Source organism: Elephas maximus, chromosome 27 (assembly GCF_024166365.1).
Source record: "Elephas maximus indicus isolate mEleMax1 chromosome 27, mEleMax1 primary haplotype, whole genome shotgun sequence".
NCBI classification, from domain to species: Eukaryota; Metazoa; Chordata; class Mammalia; order Proboscidea; family Elephantidae; genus Elephas; species Elephas maximus.
In genome coordinates, this window is record NC_064845.1 from 27,528,480 (window position 1) to 27,540,108 (window position 11,629).

Consider the following 11,629-nt stretch of genomic DNA (forward strand, 5'->3'; position numbering starts at 1 on the left):
TGGGAACTCCCTCCCCTTAACCAGCTGCCCAGTCAATCCATCAACCAACAGGGACAGGGACCAGCACTCCCCAGAGGCCCAGTCCCAGATGCCATATGATCTAAGAAGGTTTTAAGGCCAGCAGCCTGGTGACTTCTGGCCCTCTGGGATCTTTGAGTCCTACACACATCATTTCATTAACCTCATGTCAAACCCCACGAGGTAGGTGGTGGGTGTCAGCATTTCACAGATGTGCACATTGCTGTCAGGAGGAGGGAAACACCTTGAGATAGTTTCCCTGGCTAGTCTGCTGGTGACCTAGGCTTCCAACCCAGGTATGGCCAGTTCTATGACTGGTTTTAAAATCTAATTCTTACATGCAGGAATGCTATCCTCTCTCTCCCAAGCATTTTTTATAGTAAAAACCTTAAAATCTAAGCTGCATTGTCCCAGCTGCCCTCATGCCCCCCAAAACACCAGTGTAGGCCAACATCTTTAGTGGAGGCCCAGACCAAGGTATGTGAAAAGTTCCTGAGTGTTTTGGAGGCACACCTGTATGAAGCAGGGGTTCAAGCATGTGAATTTCAAAATGGTAGGGAAGGAAGGCAGGGGCAGGGTGTGTAAATGGGGGACAGGAAGTGAAGGACATCAGTCTGAGTCAGGCTGCTCTCTCTTGAACATAAGTTGTTTATGGCGGGAGGTAGATTGCCTTTTCTTAGACTTGGGAAGGCTGGATTGAGCCCTGCTCCCCTCTGGCTGCTTCCCAGCCTGGGCATCCTTGAGCTCCAAGGCCTCGTTGAGCTTTAGGAACATCTTGAAGCATTCATGGCCATGGATCTGAAGAGTGAAGTATTTTTCATCCAGTGGCTTCTTCTTTGGCTTGGTAGAGGAGCTGGTGCTGGTGGGCAGTGTTCGCTTAGTGATCCTCCCCGAGCCTGGCTCAGGGCAAGGCTCCCACTTCTTCTGGAAATTGTCTTCCTCTGTACATCTGTGTCTCCCAGGACAAGTACAAATATGCACCTCGAAACTGTTGTGTCCCAGCGGATTACCATTGGAGTCTTCCAGTGTGATGATGGTGAGGATGGCTTCCTGCCCCCCATGCAGGAGCTGTTACACATGAAGTTGAAGTGGATGGTGGTAGTCAGAACCGACCTCTGGTGGCTCCTAGGGCACCCCACACTATGTCATAGAGTGATGGTGTCCTCCAAATACTCAGCATGCAGGTTTCCTCCCACTGGATGAGGTGCTGAGGAGGGTCCAAGCAATCGCTATAGTCAGAGCGGCACTCAAGGTGGGGGCAGTGCTTCACGACCTCCATCATATGCTGACGTCTGGTAGATGGCCATGGTGTGAACACAGGTGCTGGGCGGGGGTGTTGAGGGTGACCCACAGCTGCGCTGGACAGGCCTTTGCCAGCTGGCAAAACAGCATGTTAAGTTCAGGGGAGTACGTGTAGGTGACGAACTTGGCTGTCCCAGAATGCAAGAAGCCCAGACAGAAACGATAGGTGCTGGGTAGGTCTTCTGAGAAGGGACAGAGGATGACAGCGTCCAGGAGGTGGCTAGTGTAGGGGCTTCTGATACTCCTTGAGCCCCAGCTTGGCTTTCTAGCCAGTCTGCAGCATCTTCTGGGAGTAGCAGATCGTCTACTGCCTCTGCTGCTGGGGACAGTGAGAGGGACAGAACCAGCTTCTCAGGAAGGAGTTTCCCCAAGTATGAAAACATCCCTTGACTCAGAGGGAGCTCAGTGCTGAGATCTGACCGAGGCTCCTCCACTGCAGCTCCAGGGAAGGCAGTCTGGCTATGGAACCTCAGGGAAGTGTGTAACCTTCTTGGGAAGGACTCTCCAAGTCCAGAAAGAAGGTGCCCCCAGAGCCCAGCAGCTAGCTGTGCCCAGGATGGTGGCTTCGGGGTTTTGACTCGTTAACATTTCTTCCCAGATAGTTATGCATTATCTTAGTATCACAAAGTCATAGCTAGAAAGAATTCCAGAGATGGTTTAATTCAAACTTTTCTTTTTATAGACAGGAAGTTTCAATTCAGAAACTAAGTGACCTGACCAAGCTAACAGGGCTAGTTAGTGGCAGAAAACAAGGGGACTAAGACTGAAGCTTGGATCTCATCTGGATCTTCCAGTTCCCAGTGCTGCCTCCCTTCACTTGCCATCAGGACATAAAACATGCTTTGTCTGCAGGGCTGGGGCCAAGCAAATTCTCTGGGTAATTCCTTAATGTAGGATTTTAAAGGCACGTCATGAATAGTGTTGGGTTTGGGGAGAAAGTCAAGGTTAGACTTCTCTTTGCAGCTCATTCTTTTCTTCCCTGACTGATCCCGAGCAGGATTTTTCTGTGCATCTTTGGGTTTTTAAAACTTTTCTGCACACCGTCTGTTTCCTGTAAGAAAAAACTTTGACCATCCCAGAAGAGTCCTTCCCCAATCACTTGTTCTTAAATTGAAGTTCATGAACTCCCTAAGGGCTAATATTTTCAGGGGTCATCCATGTGGTTTTTGCATGTGGTAGCATGTATCTGAACGTCATTTTTCCTAATGGCCGAATAATAATAGTCCATCGTGTGTATGTTCCAGGTTCTGTTTATCATCCGTTGGTGGACATTTGGGTTGTTTCTGTCTTTTGGCTGTTGTGAATAATGCTGCCTTGAAAATTTGTCTGCAAGTATCTGTTTGAGTGCCTGCTTTCAGATATTTTGGGTATATACCTAGGAGTGGAATTGCTGGGTCATATAAAAAAAAAAAAAAGTTTTTTTTTTTTTATGGTAATTGTATGTTGAACGTTTTGAGAAACTGCCAAACTGTTTTCCACAGTGACTGCCGTTTTACAGTCCCACCAGCAATGCCCCAGGATTCTAATTTCTCCACATGACTTCCTTTTTAATGCTATGTGTTTTATCCTGCGTTTAACACATCGTTCTGAGGAGGGAGCCCTTGGCTTCAACAGACTGCCAGAGAAGCCCACGGTACAAAGAAGACTAATAACGCTCCAGTCTGCAGTAGATTCTGGAAAACCCCCAGGATGGGAGAATTCTTGATTGAGGAGTCAAAGGCCTTCTGGTGGAAGAGGGTTGTGAGGTGGGGTATGGAAATTCCTAGTAGTATTTTAATCTTTATTAAAAATACTTAAAATTGCTCACTAAATGAAGATACTCATATTTACTCATCTTAAATTAATAATGAATATGCAAGTATTGGAAACCCTGGTTGTATAGTGGTTAAGTGCTACAGCTGCTAACCAAGAGGTTGGCAGTTTGAATCCGCCATGCACTCCTTGGAAACTCAATGGGGCGGTTCTACTCTGTCCTGTAGGGTCGCTATGAGTCAGAATCGACTTGACGGCAACGAGTTTGGCTTTTTTCATGCAAGTATTGATTTTCATTTACCATTCCTTGCTCAATAAGTTGTTGTTGTTAGGTGCTGTCGAGTTAGTTCTGACTCATAGCGACCCTGTGCACAACAGAACGAAACACTGCCCGGTCCTTAGCCATCCTTACAATCGTTGTTATGTTTGAGCTCATTGTTTCAGCCACTGTGTCAGTCCACCTCGTTGAGGTTCTTCCTCTTTTCTGCTGACCCTGTACTCTTAAGCATGATGTCCTTCTCTAGGGACTGATCCCTCCTGACAACATCTCCAAAGTATGTGAGACGCAGTCTCGCCATCCTTGCTTCTAAGGTGCATTCTGGCTGTACTTCTTCTAAGACAGATTTGTTCATTCTTTTGGCGGTCCATGGTATATTCAATATTCTTCGCCAACACCAGCGTTCAAAGGCGTCAGTTCTTCTTTGGTCTTATTCATTGTCCAGCTTTCACATGCAGATGATGTGATGGAAAATACCATGGCTTGGGTCAGACGCACCTTAGTCTTCAAGGGTGACATCTTTGCTCTTCAACACTTTGAAGACGTCCTTTGCAGCAGACTTACCCAGTGCAATGCGTCTTTTGATTTCTTGACTGCTGCTTCCATGGCTGTTGATTGTGGATCCAAGTAAAATGAAATCCTTGACAACTTCAATCTTTTCTCCTTTTATCATGATGTTGCTCATTGGCCCAGTTGTACTACTACCTAATTTCACCAAGACACGTTCAAATTCACTTTGCTTTGTTGGAGATGACAACTGCGATTTGGTTTCCAGATATTCTGTGCCTTTCTGATTTATGACTTGGGAGTTTTCGACTCTTGTCTTTCACGTCAGTGATCCTACATCTCATGTTCTTCTCTAAGCACCTAGGACCCACCATCATCTCACATGCAGGATAATTTACATGCCAGGAATACAAAAAAGAAAAAAGCTTTAGATTTTTTTGTCTTCATGGCTCGCCACAGAAACCACTGTTGTTCTTCAGGGAACTCATTTATTTCCTTTTTCTGTTTGCTACCCCAAGCTCTCTCTTTTTCTAATTATCCCTGAATAGGAATGACTAGAGTTTGTATACATTGGGAACAAAATTCTGATTTTTGCCAGAAAGTAAAAAGAAGGAAATTTGCGTTTACATGATATTTTGGATACATGGGACGTAACTTTGTTAGGGCTCACTGCATTTTGTAGATCATTTTCCTGAAAAATCCCTTGATGTGTACCATGTGACAGCTTACCTGTATTTAGTACCCTGGTGGCCTTTCTTGTTGAATTTCACCTTCTGGGACCTTTTTGGGTATGGACCAGAATCATATTTGTTCTAGCTTTAGTGAAGCATAAAAGTACCTTTTCTTTGCAAGGTTATCATTTAGTTTATTTAATGACAGAAAAAAAGTCGAATGTTTGCATTCTAATCCTACCACACCACTAAGTTACTGAGAGATTTTGGGGGCATCAGTGATTTCTCTGAATTTGATTCCTTGTCTTAAAAATAAGCAGGGGAGGCGGTGGTGGTGGATAGTAACTCCTTAAATTCTTCCTATTCTCCAAACCCTGTGACTGTCAAATTCTATCTGATGCTCATACTAAACACATCCTAGAACTGCTGGCTAGTTGGGGATTCATTTATAATCAGTTAAAGTGAGGACCAGGAAAATTCTTCTTTATTTCTGCAAATCACTTTGTGGTTTACAAAACTATTCTCTAACTATCCCTTTTTACTCTCTCTTCTGTTCCTCTGAGGCCAGCAGCATTGACATCACCTGGGAACTTCCCAGAAAAGCACAATCTCAGACCTTACCGTGTCCTCCTGAGTTAGAATCTACATTTTACCAAGATGCTGAGGTGATGTGCACGCACAGGGAGTCTGAGAACTGCTGCTTTGTCTCATTCTGAGTCTCCTAATATGGTCGCGATGAGTTGGAACCAGTTCACCAACACCTAAGAACAGTGACAACAGTGACCCTCGGAGGAAGACGGGGTATTTTACAGATGAGGAAATCAAGACTCAGAGTTGTTAAGAAACTAAGTCAAGGTTGCTGTGCTTGTGTCTTCTCCAAAATTTCTTGCTCTAAACCTTATGCAGCCAGGATGCTCGTTAGATGTGAGGATAGCAAAACTTCATGTCACATACTTTGTACGCGTGATCAGGAGGGTCCAGGCAGTGAAGAACATCATGCTCGGAAAAATAGAGGGTCACCCAAAAAGAGAAAAACCCTCAATCAGATGGATTGACACAGTGACAGAAAGAGAGGGCTTTAACATAGCAACTATTGTGAGGATGGCACAGAACCAGGCAGTGTTTCATTCTGTTGTACACAGGGTGTCTGTGAGTTAGAATTGACGGCACCTAACAACAACAACAACACACCTAATGCTCTCTTCCTGATTGGGCTGGAGTCAGCCTTGTACAACAGAGACTCCTGGCTGCCTAGCAGTCCGTGTGGATAGTTCTAGCCAACTAGTGGCTGAGTTCTAGCCAGCATAATGTGAGTGGAAGTAGGAAGTACTGTGATCCATTTCTAGGGAAAAGAGACAAACTGAATAACACCCATGCAAGCTCCTCCATTGTGTTTTCCACTGCTAGCTGGCTTGAAAGGAGAGGACTCCCCAGGGCATCCTTGGTCTTCGAGGCACAGGGGAGATTGGTGTACCCACAGGCATCTGGTTGCAGCAGGGAGTCATGCTCTGAACAAGGCAGGTGGTTGTCAGCTGTCCCCTGAGTGTCTGTGAGGAAAGCATGTTCCTGTTCCCTAGAACGCAAAGGTGGTTCAGTTCTGCAGCTGGACCATGGGGACCCAGTGCTTTCAGTTGTAAGGACTGGTAGACACCAGTTGGACCCCTGTTGTGGGTGGCTAGGTGATGTGGGTGGAGCCACCAGTCCTCAGGCCCCTGATGTGGGTAGGTGAGGACCCTGTTTAATAGGCAAAGCAGTGTCAAACATCAAAAACCTACCTCCCCACCACACAGCTGAAACAGTTGAAATCACATTTCGAGCAGGTACATTTGCAGTGTACCAACAAGGGCCTAATCTGAAATGGGCCCACACAGGTCCCTGCAGGGGTTAAAGGTATTCGAAGTCTGCCTGAACAGGACCTGCTTCTGTCCTGAGCTGGCACATTATCTTTTCTCCCAAGGCCAGGGGAATGGCTCAGAGTACGCAGCAGGACCTGTCTCAGGCCCAGGGAAATCGACAGCCACTGAAGCCGGCTTGGGGGCTGGCGGTGTGGTAAAATAAGTGCAAGTACTTAGCTTTTGCCAAGAGTGCTATTCTTCTCTGGTTGGGGAGATGTGAGTAGACTGTGCGGCCCGCTGTCTCCCCCTGAGGAACCCGCATCCCGTACATTACCACCAGCTCTGCTGTGGTTGTTCTGGGGAATTGTGTCTGAGTGGCGCTGGTTCCTGCCGAGTCAGGTCTGGCAACTCCTTGCCGCTTCTGAACCATCTCTCCCTCCCCCTGCCGCTCAGCTCAGTCCGATTTCTGAACTTTGCCTGTAATGTTCAGGGCTCCTACCTTCTCATATATATAAATGTTTCACTTGTTTTTTTTTTTTTTGGTCTTTGTTGTAATAGGGATCGCTGGAAGCATCTAACTACTCTGCCATCTTGGCCCCACCTTACCCCAGAGCAACCTTAGAAATTGTTTAGAGATGGCAAGACTGTTGTCAGCCTGGGTACCTGGATCACTGCATTGAGAAAGCCCACCACAGTGACGGGTCTGTCACCTGTCCGGTATGTGTACAGGAGCCAGAAGTAAACTTTTATAGAGCTTGAGACATTATATTTGTTTGGGTCTATTTCTTAAGTGCTTAGCCAGCTCTAACAAATACATTCGAGCAGTGACCTAGTACTTGAAGCCGTGGGTCTTTTGGCCTAATGCATTCATTCATTTTTTTTTGTCTCTGGCAGTTGGTGATTGATCGATCGTGGTCCAGCATGCAGAAGTGAGTGTGTGGTGAAAAGCAGCAGAGCTGATGAGTTGTGAAGACGTGTGTTTGAAGGCTGCCACACTCCCTACTCCAGGGTAAGGCAGGGGCAGTGGCTGCCATTGTTACTCTGACTTTGCCAAGTCATAGGGACTCTTGTGTCTCCAGCCTCTCGAAGTTACTGCAACGGGATGCCCTGCCTGTGAAAAGTTCCCAAAGCATCTATTGATTCAACTCATAGACACCATGCTAGTCAGTAATTGTGAAGAGAAAACCATTAGGTTTTGGGTGATAGGATGGAATTCATTATGTGCATTGAAATATCTCAGGCATTATTAGGGACTTCTTTGTATGAGATGTGATTTTTCTAGGACCCGGGAAGGGTTGTTGGACCTTCCTGAGGTGTGTTGTCCAGAATGGAACCAGGTCTGATTGCCCTTTTCCTTTACCCTATCAAGTTGTTAGCTCTGCAAGCTCACATTCCCTCAACCACCATCCTCCTTCTCCGTGGATCACTTTCCTTAACTATTCTTTCGTTAGTTACTTTTTCTAGAAAAGAAACAGCTTGCCAGAGAGTTGAGGATTCCAGGTTTGGTAGATAATAGCATTAGCAAAGCACATGGTTCTGCCAGTTCCGCTTTATCCTTCGTCAGTGGTGGTCACATGTCCATTTATTCATCTCTTTACAGTTCCTAGTGATTCAGGTAGGGAGCCCTGGTGACATAATTGTTAAGCAGTTGGGTGCTAACGATAAGGTTGGCAATTTGAACCTTCCCAGTGGCTCCATGGGAGAAAGACCTGGGAATCTGATGGCACCTAACAACAGTGAATCAGGCATTGGCATTGGGAACATTAATTATGACCAAGGCTGGCTTTGAACTCTCATTTGTGCTGAAGATTTCTGAGTCCAGAAGGAGAAAGTCACTGTTTGGTGTACCCTTCTGAGAGTCCAGATGGAAGTCTGGGAAGAAGGGGTAGAAAAGATACCACATCTCTTTCTGAGCTCTCCAGCTTCTGTAGCTTGAACTCATCAGACTCCTTGAAGAGAAATTTACAACTAATAAAATCTAGGCAGAGCCAAGCATGGTTTGGAAAGAGGGACAGAAAGTGAAAAATTAAAAAAGAAAAGTTGTATTCAGCTTGAAAACTGTTTGGAGTGTTGTCTTAAGCTTCCTTTAGTACTTTGGAGCCCTTAGTAGATAATGTCCCATTGCCAGCCTCAGACAGAGGGCGACCAGAAAGGCTGATGTCCTTAGATGCCTCACATGGCTTGGTAATAAATGTAATTTACTGAGCAAAACACACAACTAGGGGGTGTAGATCTCTGGAGATTCCCATCAACATGCATCATTACTGCTCTGGAGTGACGCATGTGTGTGGGGATGAGTAAAGCAGAAAAAACGCAGCTGCAAGAGCATGTCATCAACCGAAGACTCCAGGTGAGTGGCCAGGCACAGGCAGACCACAGCTCAGGGGATGGAGGTTGCTAAGGAAAGGAGCTGGTCCTGCCAGGTTTTCTTAGTAAAAGAAAAGAGTTGGGCTTTGTGAGCTCTACTTGTTTCCCTCTATGACTCTCTGTATCCTCTGTTTGAACAGTAACTAAAAAGCATAGCATGTCAGAAATAGCAGTAGACCGGCATGTGTAAATGCTGTACAATGATAAAATTGTAGAGTAAGCCATTCTTTAACTATTAGTTAGGGGCCAAAGAACGTAATCCTAGAGATACCAGTAGACCAGAGTTTCTCAGCCTCAATGCGGTTGACATTTTGGTCCAGACAGTTCTTGTAGCGGGGTGGGGGGCGGTTGTTGGAGGATGTTTAGCAGCATCACTGGCCTCTGCCCACTGGATGCCAGTAGCACTGCCCCCTTCCCCAATCGTGACAATCAAAAATGTCTCCAGACATGCTAGGTGTCTACAGGAAGGGGGCAGGGGCACCAAAAGAGCCCCAGTTGAGTGACTACAGTGGGAGATACAGGAATTTAATCTTGCTCTGAGTTTCTCTGGGACTGTATTTTAATGATTTAACCTCATCATGCCTCAGTTTCCCGACGTGTAGACACAGTCTAAGGAAGTAATGTGCATAGTACTGTGTGGCAACTAGGGGGTTCTCTAAGTGCTCGGAAACAATACCTGCCTGCCCCCCACATTTCCAGGACCCAAAGATCACTCTTAATCTTTGTGATGGCAGTAAGTGAGGGGCAGTGGGAATTCGGAGAAGGGTGAAGGCTCAGTGGTGTGGGAAATGGTGAAGAGTACCGGCATCTGAGTTTGCTTGAAGACATCCTGTCCTAGTTTATTGTGACAGTGTATTCTGGATGAAGGCCTTGTTTTGGAGAGGAAAGGAAGGGGAGGGTGGAAAAGGCAGGAAGGAGGCTGCTCAGAAGAGCAGCCAAGAAAGTGCACTCGATGGGGCGATCTTGTAGTGTGAAAGTGAGGCATACATAAGTAGACCAGAGGACACAGAGAAGTAACCCCCAAATCAAAATATATTTTCAAATGACTGCTGATACAGAAGAGTTTTTGCAGGTAATTGAGGAAGACCAGAGACTGTTTGGAGAAGTCTCTTTGTTCTAGAGCCTTTACATTTCTGTCTCCTCTCTTTTGGAATATGGAAAAAAGATGTCTTCACATATGCTTTTGATAAACCCTTTACTATGATATGTGTGTTCTTTTGTTATTGTTCAGAAGTATGTGTTGGAAAGGTGAAAAAGGCTGTAATCCTGATCTAGACCCGAGTGATCTGCATTATTTTGATAGAAAGCACCAACTCGACTCTAAGGCAGGGTCAGTGCGGGGATTAGACATAAACTATCCTGGCGGGCTTGCATTCACCCTTACTGTGCTTCTGGTCTCTGTAGCATTAGACACACTTACAGAGTTTATGACAAATGTGGACAGATCTTTGATCTACTACGTGGAGAAGCCGTCTTAGACAGGTAGCCTTGTTTATTTATATTCTCTCTACGCTGCATTTATACTACTCGGTGTTAAGTTTTTACTAGAAGAAAGGGCACTTCTGTGTAGCAGAAAGGGGACAGTGAGAGAAAGTATTTTGCTAGATAGGTTGGTGTCTTAGTCATCTAGTGCTGCTGTAACAGAAATGCCACAAGTGGATGGCTTTAACAAAGAGAAATTTGTTCTCTCACAGTTTAGGCGTCTAGAAGTCCAAATTCATGACGCTAGCTCCAGGGGAAGGCTTTTTCTCTGTGTGAGCTCTGAGGGAAGGTCCTTGTCATCAATCTTCCCATCCTAGGAGCTTCTCAGTGCAGGGGCCTTGGATCCAAAGGAAGCGCCCCCCTTGTGGTTGTGCATTCTTGGTGGTAGGAGGTCTCTGTACTCACTTCTGTCTTTTATATCTTGAAAGAGATTGATTTAAAATACAGACTATTTTTGTAGATTGAGTCTTGCCTCATTAACATGACTGCCCCTAATCCCACCTCATTAACATCCTAGAGGTAGGGTTTGCAACCCATGGGAAATTCCATCAGATGACAGAGTGTTGGATAGTCATACAATACTGGGAATCATGGCCTAGCCAGGTTGACAAACATTTTAGGGGGGACACAACTCAATCCATGAGAGTTGGTGTTTGAATAGTTGAAGTTTTCCTTCTAGTGCTACTCAGAGTGTGGTCCTAGCAGCACCAGCATTACTTGGGAACTTGTTAGAGATGTAAATGTTTGGGGCTCAACCCAGACCTCCTGAATCAGAAACTTGGGGTTGGAGCTCAATAATCTGTGTTTTAACAAGCCCTCCGTGATTCTGACGTATGCTAAAATTTGAGAGTGCTGCTCTTGTGATGCGTGATATGGTGAAATCTTATGCATAGTGTCTGTGTGTATGGAGGGGAAAGGGTTAAGGAAGTGTTTTATCAGGTAGTCAGAAGATGAGTAAGATTGTCTTCTCACAAACTTTTGGATTATTTTCCTGGTCCATGGTGTAAGCCTTTAACTATGCTGTCTAGTACACTAGCCACAAGCCACATGTGGCTATTTATATTTAAACTAACACGACTAAATACAATCAAGAAAACTTATTCAGTTGAACTAGCCACCTTTCAAGTGCTCAGGAGCCACATGTGCTTGGCGCTGCCTTATTAGAGAGCAGAGATGTAGAGCATGTTCATCATCACAGAAAGTTCTATTGGACAGCACTGTTTCAGCCTGTAATGACCCCTGTTTGACTCATACAGGCTGGAAACCCCCAGTTGGAGGATGGTGTGTTCTAGTTAAGTCAAGACCTCAACTCCTTTAAAGCAGAATTGAGTATCGGACTTCTGTACCCTGGGGAGACTTTCACTTTGTAGTTGTATCTTGGTGAACTTTGTATCTTTTGCTGACATCTGCCTGGTATA

At 45.5% G+C, this 11,629-nt stretch overlaps 1 pseudogene; it reads right to left on the reverse strand.

Annotated features, from left to right (window-relative positions):
* Window positions 1-627: 627 nt before the first annotated feature.
* Window positions 628-5,525, reverse strand: LOC126068248 (cellular tumor antigen p53-like; annotated as a pseudogene).
* Window positions 5,526-11,629: the final 6,104 nt, after the last annotated feature.